Here is an 11048-nt window from a genome sequence, read left to right as displayed (position 1 = left end):
GCGTTATAGTGGCGGCTAGAGTTCTTTTTATGTTAAGACAGTCATGTGTTAAGATATAATAATATTACTAGACTCTGTCAAAACAATAAAGTGTTTTAATTGTCAAAGTAAGTGACTATGGCGGCATTTGGAACACTGTATTTTTACATGATTGAAAATGATATAAAAGGGTAACAAACAGTAAACAGGTTTTATCTATAACCTCGAAAATTTTGTAAGTTATAAAAGCAATTTTAATAACTTCGTGGATTTATATCTGCATTGCGTATTTGATTGAAAAACTTAGTTACAGAAATATTATTTATGTATTATTATGACTGATTCTACTAAAATCAATACTACAATTCATAAATTATGTCTTTACTAAAACAAACAGTTTCACTTGCCGTCGGAAAGACGGTCCGATATTTTAGGAACGTTATATCAGAAGTGAAAAATGTTTTATTTATGAATATTATATTTATTTGGAAACAGTTGTAGATAATTAAAAAATGATATTAAATAGTCGACGATAACTAAATGAAGGACGACACAGATCTTCTAACAATTTTCGTAATGATACAAGACTAAATATGTATAACTAACACAAACCTTTAAATTTATACTATATGGAATGCATAATTACAAAATTTCAAAGAATTTACAAAATTTCGAAAATGTTAATATGTGTGGCTAATTTTAATAATATTCGGAGGCAACGAAATTACTAATATAAATGGTAATACAATCATAACATTATGCATGTTTAATATTAATCAATGCTGGTCTTTCAAAAATCTAATGTACCGTATAATTCCCCATCATACTATTTCATAAGTTTTTAATATTTCATTATGTACTATACTTTTAATTAAGTGAATGGTTCGTTTTAATTTGTGAGGCAAAACAATAAAATTACTTTTCCTTTAAGTGTAATTGTATATTATAAATACAATTTTTAAGTTTTATATCTTTATATAGACACTTCCTCTTTGTTACAATGTAATTATTCATCTTCATGGAAATAAAAAGTAAACTGGACGTTACCTACGGAGTCCACAAGTAATAGAACTTACTACTACATTAAACATTGAGACATTTAATCGACAGACAAAAGGCCAAAAAAACCTCATTTTACAAAAAGTGATCTACTGTCTCTAGCATGCTAGGTACTTATAAATTGTAATAGTTGATTGAATGAAGATATTTTTAAATAAACTCAAACATAACACAAACTATTTAAACAGTTACAAAATGAACGCCGTTCGACCACCAGTCCGTCGCCGAAATGACTGTCTATATAATGTTAGGGCACGCTAATGAGAAAACCATTATAATATAATTATTCTGTAAATAATTCTGACAGATAAACAGTGTTAATTGGCTTCTTCCTGCCAAGAAGAGAAAAGTGATCTGTGTTTTTAAAAATATTGATGAAATAAACCTGTTTTATTAAAAAAATTCTATACTGTTTTATTTTCCTACACTGACTTTGTTAATAATACATTTAATAAATAATCAACCAAAATTTCAATCAACCTAAAAGATGCATTCATAAAAAATATGGCATAATCAGAACCTATGCGTTGTTTATTGTGAATTATCAAATTTTATAGACAAAAATAAAATTAACCAATGATAATTCCAACAGTGTTTTAATGCTATAATTTTACCTATCTTTTGATTATTACCGTGATAGTTTTTACAATGGCACACATAGTTCTAAAATCATCGTAATTCTGATTTTTTGCTTAGATTATTATGTATTGTAAGTATCTTTTGAATAAAAAATCTGATATACTTAAACACTAAAAAAATTGGGAGTTCAGGCAATAGAGAAAGTAACATAATTACATTAATACAGATAAATATTTTTACGAACCAATTCAATTAAAAAACCATAAACAGTTATAATTTTTTTAAAAGTTAATATATGTAATTGTGTTTATATCAATGAATTAACAACAAAGCTTTTTGTACCATAACAATATTTTTTTAATACTCCATAACGATAAATGAATTTATTTACACTGAAACAATTCATATTTTGTCCGTATCGTAAGAGTAAATATTTTTCAGTAATTACATAGCAAAGCAAGTCAAATTATTATAAATTTAATAACAAGTATTACATATTAAAATACCTTAATATTACCACAAATAAAATAAATTGAACAAAACGCCATCTATTCGAATATGTAAGAACTACGTCCTCAACCACGCCATCTGTGTAACAAATGTTGTAACTATTATATTGATCGGACACGTTATTGCAATACTCTTCACTCGCACATAAAGCGAAAGAGAAAGATGCTTGATGCATCACCATCTTAGCAAACTCTTTGAATCAATGAAAGGTGCTGATTGGAGGATCCGGAAAAGAACAAGTCCATTTCTTCTTTTGAGACCAATAAGAGTTTAGAAGGTGTACACGGATAGTGCGGCCATGTTACTTCAGGAGGAGCTTGACGGGATACCTCCTTGATATTCCTGACATATGCTATCATTTGAGTTATGGCTCATGGCGGACGCTGCGCGTATTTTAAGAATACTGCTGAGTTTTGGTTTTGCTCTAATATTTTTCCACTGATAACCGTTTGCGAACTATCGATCAAGCGTAAGAGAGCTATTTATGACTCACACACATTACCATAGCGAATTGAATGGAAATAAACGGGCCGATGAATGATTTCTCTGCGTTTTTACATTATTTATTGTTTGGAATCCGTATCACAAGTCGCCTATTATTATTATTTTTTATTATAAATGTTACAAAAGTAATGGGTAAGTATAGTAAATAAGCTAAATGTCATATCAACATAACTTTAAATAATTAATTACTAATAAATTATTTGAGAGAGTAAGTAATGGTTTTATTATTAACAATGCATATACGTTGCAATTACTGTAAATATTAAAAAAAACATTTGACAATTAATTTCGTTCGCCGCAAAGGGCTATGAATTTTACAACAACGGGAACAATAAACATCTAAATAAGTCGTTAATAAGGCAATGAATTATATGATTGGCGTACAATGCAGGCCATTGAGAAATTTTTACGAAGTGGCATACAACAGGTGCCCGACGGTTTACGTGCTGGCGCCTCGTAAAACTTCGTGAAGTTCCAATAGAACGGTCTTCGGACACAGTTTTACTACTTGATAAATATAATCACTCCTATTTTGCTAAGAGTTAAATATAGCTTCACTGGTTTAATACAATAAGGTTTTTTATAAAAAAAGTCATCAATTCTAATTTTAAAATTGTACATCGCCGTTATCAAATGCAATTAATTTTTCTTTTTTTTAAGTATTTTTACAGTCATTTTTATTTAAGAATCGTATTTTTGCATAATTTCGTTTCTGTTAAAAATATCAAAAGTAAAATTTGTTAAAATATATCATAACAAGATAATTCTCAAACTAAAGGTATAATGTTATTTCGCAATCTCTGCTCGTTGGCTCGAAAACAATGCAAGAGCGATTTACAAAATTTGTGTAAATTTTGTCTGGCAGTAGTTTAAATGTGATGTTATTTGCTTGTTTTTCAAGAAATTCTCCGAGGAAAATGAATACACGGATCATTTACTCTGATGTGACTGAAAATAATCTACGAATTTATTTTACTATTTTTGTGTGTGTAAATTTAATAATTCTTTCACAAGTTGCTCAGTGAAATATCAAAGCAGTAAATTTAAACTTTGAACTTGTGATGTTTTATTATATCCAAACTATGTAAGTTAGTATGTTCAGATTGTTTATTGCCAATTGTTAAAATTCAATTTAAAATGTTTGTTTAAGTTACACTGTAAAACAAAACGTTTATTGGTGAAAAAAAAGCATTTTTGTCCTTTTTATTAATTAACACAGACACCCTATATAAGCAAAAAGAATTTATTTAGAAGCTTTGTGCAAAAATATTTCCTGTGACCTTACAAAATTATCCTTCTTTATAACTCCCGGCTGGTCCTAAACCTTACATCATATAATAACATTTTAATTTTAATTTCTTAAAAAAGTAGCACCACAAGCACATGCTTTAAAATAATTACAATTATGCTGTGTACAACATTCAAAATATTAGATTTTTATAAGATTTTAATATTAAAACATATACGGTGCTTTGTCTGTATGCTTTAATGAACAAAGATTTTAATGGCAACCTGAATTTATTAGGCAATAAGATAATGTTTTGAAACTGATACTATTTACTGTCTCTTGAGTGAAATTAATTGATTCAGAAAAAACCTCTTCAACAACTAAATTATTTCAATCATATAAAGATCTAAATGGATATATTATTTTTGTTTCGTAACGTTATAAGTAACGAAATAATTGAATATGTAAATGAAGTAATAAGGATTTAAACCCACGTACTTGCCGGTTTTTTTAAGCGTATCTTATCACCCAACGCACTTTAATCTCCATATTATATATATTACAGAAGCTTCATATCTCACAAAACGCTCTGGACGTTGAAATTTTCTCTGAAATCAATTACATATTATAATTAAAATTTGAATATTATTTATTTACTATGTCACCACCTCGTATTACTAAAAAACTAAATAAGCGAAAGCACCTCGACTATATATCCTTGATATTAAGTTTAAATTTAAAAATTTTTTTTGCGACATAGGATGAATCTAGACGAGATGTAAAAATGTATTGTTAACCTGTATATGAGTCTACCATCTGTTCCTATTTTAAATGCGTCACACCTAAAAATAAGAGGTGAAATAAATTCAAAAGATGTGCATTCATTCATTTTCATTTCTTTTAAATTATTTACAGTGTTTAGTAACACTACGTACACAAACCTTCTTAGATATTTCTTTTTAAATTTAGTAGTAAATTCTTTCAAAGTTTTTTCTGGTATCCTATTGTAAAAGTGTATATTTTTCCTATAGAAGTCGAGCAGGTATACAAAATTAGTTTATGATTTGGTATTAAGATTATGTAAAACACACTTCCTAGGTAATAAAGTTTTCATCGATATACATTTTCATACACGTACTGAAAACCAATAGTCAATATTTTAGCATTTTGAATTACTCCTGTCTCACTAAAACCTTTTATTGACAATACATTGCATATAAATCAGTTAAAATCCGGATCTGTTTAATAAAATAATCATTAATTTCGTGAAAAAATACGGTAATAATATAGAATAATAATAAGTTCTGTGGTAAACGGGAGTCTTTTCAATCACATAGGTATAAGTTCACGCTGATGTTTTATTTTATATTATTGAACTGAACGTGAACGATAAAGAGCTTATATCAAAAAACGAAAATAGCTCATGGCTCTAATCTCTAAAATACGCTCCGTGAGGGAATCCGTGAGGGAATCAATTTAGGAACCGCAAACATCTCGTAAAGACTGAGCAGCGCATGTGATGGACCGGTTAGGAGCAGACAAACATTGCTCTATTCAACGTTCAGATTCCACCGCAGTTACTGTACTACCTTCACAGATTAGTTACGAACTGTTCATGACTTGTAAAAATGTACAGATGCGTACAACACTGTTAGTAAACATATTTATTTTAAATATGTAATATACATGTAGCCTTTATTATTCTACGTGTGTGTCGAATAGTAAACAACTTCCATATATCGTCAAATTAATCAAAAGGATATATATCTTGATGTAGATAAAGTCTTTGAAATTCATGTCGCCAATTTATAACTGGAAACATTCACTGAATAAGCAAATGATAAAACGCAGGAAAAACTTATCGCGTGACATATTTATATGTTGATTGAAAGTCAAATCCAATTTAAATTCTCAACTTCTACCTGTTTTGCAAGTAGATATCTTTTTTTGTATAATTTGTACTTTTGTATTTGCACTTGCTTACAATTTACACTTTGCTGACTTAAATATAATCCTACAAATAAGTTTTCTTGTTTCTTGTACCGTCTCTAATAGATAATCAACTTATGCCTGAAATAAAGCAATGATAGAAAATGGTTTAATCAACGTAGACCTTAGTGTATTGTTTTGATTTTTCTTTTAACGTTAGCTTGTAACCAATTCAATTAGTTTTATTTATAAAGAGATATGAATGCGTTGCATTTTTACGACTGTTGAAACAAATTACAAAAAAAAAACATTCTAAAAAACATTATTATTTATATTGTGTTACAAAGATTCTTTTTTAAAATATGTTTAATTTCTTACCTGTTATTAACTTTTAGATTATCCATATTCTTTGTGCATCTGGAACAATAATAAGAAAAATTATTAACAAAGAGTTTTAAGCAAATTATTAATTTAGACCAAGACTGGTCTTATTGGCAAATTTATAGGGACAAGTTCATATCTTACAATGATGCTGATAATGAAGAAAAAGTTTTGTAGACAGTAAAAAAAACATGAGAATTTTTTTAGTCAAAAAATATTCTCTTTAACTACCCTTAGATTAAGACTTTTTAATACATATTCCAGAAAAATTGTACTTTACATATTGAATTTAAAGTTAAAAATAATCCTCGTTAATTATATTGTAACTTCACATTATGTTTACGTCGGTGAGAAAAATAATACATCATTCTCACTAAAGATTACGTATATGTCAAGAAAAAATATCAAAGTTTAGAATGATGCAATTGTACTCGCTCACGTAGCCGGCTAGTTTGGTCGCGTGCACGGCGTCTCATCACCTGGTCGCAATCCGTCACAAGCACCGTAAAACCCGTCTGCCAGTAGTCTACTGCTTTTACGATCCGATGCCTATAAAAATAACCGTCACGGCATAAAAATGCGCACACACGCTATTATTATAAACGATGCCGCATTTACGATGAGCGTATATTTACGTCAGGTTTTTTTTCTTCTTCAATTTTAACGTTTTATGGCCTGTTGTGCAAGTTAATAGCGCACTTGAACTTGGCGGGCTAGTGACACCATCTGATCTGAATCAGATTTTATTGTCGCGCTCAATGGACGCACGCTTTTACGATCGCGTCGCGTTCGACGCGTCTTTGTTAATTCCTAACATGCAAGCAACTTGACCTACTACTTTCGATTTCTAACAGCGTTTTTTTTGTTTTCATATGCTTAAACACTATTTTTACGTTTGCACATTTTTAACAATGCAATTTGGGATATAAAGTGTTGCATTAATTTACTGATAATAATGTTAAGAAGTAATACACAATGCAATTTAAGAATTCTTTTGACCTGGCTTACATTGCTGCCCTAACGGCATTTTAAGATTCCGCGAGTTCAAACGGCAATGGTGCTAAACCTTTTTAAAGGCAAAGCCAAAGAGCTTTTGCGGGAATCTCGGGAAGCATGTAACAATATTTCTTAATTACGTACATATTGCAAAGCGTATTCATCAAACGATTTTTTTACCAATATTGAACTCGGCCAAGTCAATTTGAATATAAATTTTGATCTCCTTTCTCACTCTTATTTTAGAATATTATAAACTTTTAAACTCAATCTACAATAAAACAACAAACTACGCTTCTTTATAAGCAACCAATATCCGCTTACGGTCTTGTATATCGAGAGACTGCAGCTAGAAAACTCACTGTGACTTATCCCTGCTTAATAACATTGTTCCCACAGGTGCTTTCAAATTGGATAGAGGGTAAGCAAGCACTTTCTACTCAGACAGCTGAATTTGCATTCATATTTCCTTTGAAACGTAATCTTTTTTGGGGAAGCAAATAATAGCTGGAACACAGGAACATATGGGCCTACGTTTAGGGGCATCTTCTATTTCCATTGAGCTCTGGTAAATATTTTTGTTATTATCATTCACATCGGCATTCGTAAGAGTTTTTTGAAAGGGAAAAGGATACTTTGATAAGGAAATACGCCTATTTAATACTATCGGTAAAAGCTTTTTGTTGTTATTTGCAATTTTTGTTTCCCAATATCTCATATATTAGGATATAATGGACAGTTTTTCGAAGTCATATATTACACGATCAACGGGCATAAAGAGAAGGCGAAAAACCAAAATTCTGATTTAACAATACTTAATATCAAATAACTCAAAGCGAACCCACGTTTGCAGAAACGTATTAATGCCTACATAAGCATTCGCTACCCTTATTAGCATTTCCTTATTTGGAATATCGATATTCGGTTTTCGATGAATTTAAAATTCTTAATTAACCTGTCAGGTGCATGCGATTCATAAAATGCAATGTTAACACCGTTACCACATTACGATTCCACCCGAACTCCATTTAATGTGAAAATAAAAACAACTACGTTATGGGACAGAGCGCGCCGTGATCTCACTTTCCAGTTTCCACTACGAACGATGGCACCACTGTAAAATTTCACATTCATTATTTTCTTTTTGATTTGGACTTTTAAAGCGAAGTCGATACATGTTGCCCGGAGATGGGACGCTGAGATTGCAAGTGTCGAGTGGCGGGGTAACGGCGGCATGCAAATTACTTACAATTTTATTATTTTGTTTCCCGCGACGATCGAAAAAATTCGCTTAAAAGCGTTTTATCTTAAACGCATCTTCATAAAAAAACATTGTTAATTAAGAACCGGGGATTTGATGGTGTTTTTATATTCGTACGGAATAACATGGATGGCAATGTTACGTCACAAATTCATGATAACTTTCGCTAAGCACTTGCTGTCCAAACAAATTAGGTATAACTTAAGCTAGGTATTAAAATCGAAAACCTTTACGTATTCTTTATTATACATTTGTACACTTCTAGTTAAGGAGGATAACATGCTAGAAATATATTACTTAGTTGACTTTCAGGATTAGTTACATCGTAGAATCATTGCAGTACATACAAATCAAATAATAACCTACACAGGAGATTTTTGTAATTTAATTGTTATTATTATTTAAAATTATCTTAATTGTAATTAATACAAGCAGCATTGTAAGTTATTAGAGGCAAGAACATAAATGTAGTTTATTTTATATACATTTTTGAAAACTATATATTTTTTTTAATATTTATTAGCACTATTTTTTGCCGAATTTTTTAACTATTGAGGTATAACTAAAACTTGACGCCCTATGGCTGAAATGTTGATAATGATGACGTATTAAAGTCGAAAACCTTTATGTATTTATAAACTTTCCTACAGTTTGAGTTAAGGGGAAGTGCCCCTATATGAATGTAAGAAGTATATTCTACGCAATACATTATGTACCCCAATCATTGGTTGCATTGTAGTAATACCTACGTAAAAAGAAAAGTCGCTCTGTGTACGTGCAAAGAGTATCTTTTCTAATTTTTAATTAGTAGTTATTATTAGATAGCAACGTCTTTATTTAAAAAATACACTTAAACAGTATTAATTACAGTGGTAGAAATTAAAATTAATTAATTATTTAGAATCTCTCTGCTGACCAATGGTCATTTGCAGATTCTGCGGGTTCGAGGCGGCAAGGCAGTGCGCTTAGCATAAAACCTCTTTTAAGATAGCGAAGCTCGAGTGCTCCCGGAGGAGCCTCCGCTTGGACCGCTGCTTACTACTATTTCACCAGATTGGAAGGCTGGACAGCTCACAGATCGTTTCAGCCGACACTCCATAAGTAATTAAAAGTTAAAAGTATAAACGCGGCGTAGCTTGTATTTGCATCAAATAAAATAAACATAACTTTTAATATTATGTAATAATTTACACCATTTTTACTTACGTTATTAGCATTCAAGTAAAATTCAAGCGCATTCAACACTCGATTTAAATACAAAAAGTTACAGAGAACATAATAACAGCACAGTAAATTGTTTCATCTTATTCAGCTCGTGGGTTACCAACGTTAAAAGGTTTTTCCTATAACGTGTCCGGAGCAATAATATAATGAACCCTGCCCCTAGAGAAATGCCGGGTAAACAAGACACGCTGCTAAATAGAGTTGGTTTGCAAGCGGTTTCTGTAATGTTCCTTAATACACAGACGTTTTCATTGTAGTAAAAGCTTGTTTGGTGTTGCTATGTGTTGGTAAATCTTGAAATAATGAACATACGAACCCCGGATAAGGAAAATTAAAAGGCTTATGTGTGTGTAATAGCCTTATTTTGTATTATTTATTAAAGTATTTATTGCCTTTTCATTTACATATACATAAAAAACATATTTTCTTGTTTGTCAAATATATAATGGTTATGGAATAAATTTATAACTTTAAAAATATATTTAAAATGCATAAATAAGAAATTATTTTACACTCTCTTAGCGTAAATCATTTTTTATTATATTTAACGCCTCTGCACTGAATTTTGTAGATGTTCATTAAATCAATTATACTTTTATACTTATAAAGGTTATAGTTTAAAAATATGCATTTTCCAACGAACGCGTCTTTACCACCCTTTGCGTGGGAAATTATTTAAATGTTGCTTGTGAAAATTTATTTTTGCTGACCTCTCGGTGAAAAGAATATTCATGCCAAATTTCAACTCCTTATGATTTCAGAGATATCGTGATATCTTGTTGAGTAATTATGTAGGTGGAAATCTCTTATGTACATACATATAAATATACAGATATATATGTCTATATTTACGAGTATATTTGGATAAAATTTAAACCCATATATATATACACAAACACACACACACACACACACACATATGTATATATATATATATATATATATATGTGTGTGTGTTATATGTATATATATATATATATATATGTGTGTGTGTTTGTGTTTGTGTATATATATATATATATGGGTTTAACAAATGGGCGGACTTCCTTGTAAATTATTAATCATCGTAATTAATTTGGTTATAAATTATTCAAAATTGTTTTAAGTTATTAGTGTACTAAGAATTTTTTTACATTCTTTAATCTAATATTTCCTATTATTAATTTTGTAAATTTAAAATTTGTTAATTTTAATAACAAAAATTCCGGTGGAATACTGTTTATGTTACTTTCGTCTACTACACAAACGAGACTCACGTTTTAAATTGCAAACGGTCTCGGCACAAAGAATAGTTAAGAAAGAACCATAAGGAATGAAACTTTATCAAATTTGTTCTGTACATTTCGTCGTCCTTGTTTCAGTCCATAGGTATCTTCTGCAAGGCAAAGTTATCTATGG

The 11048-nt window shown here is 30.0% G+C and overlaps 1 protein-coding gene across 6 annotated transcripts in view; it reads right to left on the bottom strand.

The window, feature by feature from the left end:
• LOC137925467 (homeobox protein abdominal-A homolog) overlaps nt 1-11048 on the bottom strand; it is a 190065-nt gene that overhangs the window by 128439 nt on the left and 50578 nt on the right. For 5 of the 6 annotated variants that reach the window (XR_011107668.1, XR_011107667.1, XR_011107669.1 and 2 more), the window contains one exon: nt 6167-6205. The gene's annotated coding sequence lies outside the window, so the exon portion shown is untranslated. Of the gene's footprint in view, nt 1-4357; nt 4468-6166; nt 6206-11048 lie in introns of all 6 variants that reach the window. The other variant, XR_011107673.1, reaches the window with a different exon arrangement.

This window comes from Battus philenor, unplaced genomic scaffold (assembly GCF_028537555.1).
Source record: "Battus philenor isolate CCGP_79_NKW_IND1 unplaced genomic scaffold, ilBatPhil1.0.hap1 SCAF_10, whole genome shotgun sequence".
Lineage (NCBI taxonomy): Eukaryota > Metazoa > Arthropoda > Insecta > Lepidoptera > Papilionidae > Battus > Battus philenor.
This window is presented reverse-complemented; position numbering and strand designations above follow the sequence as displayed.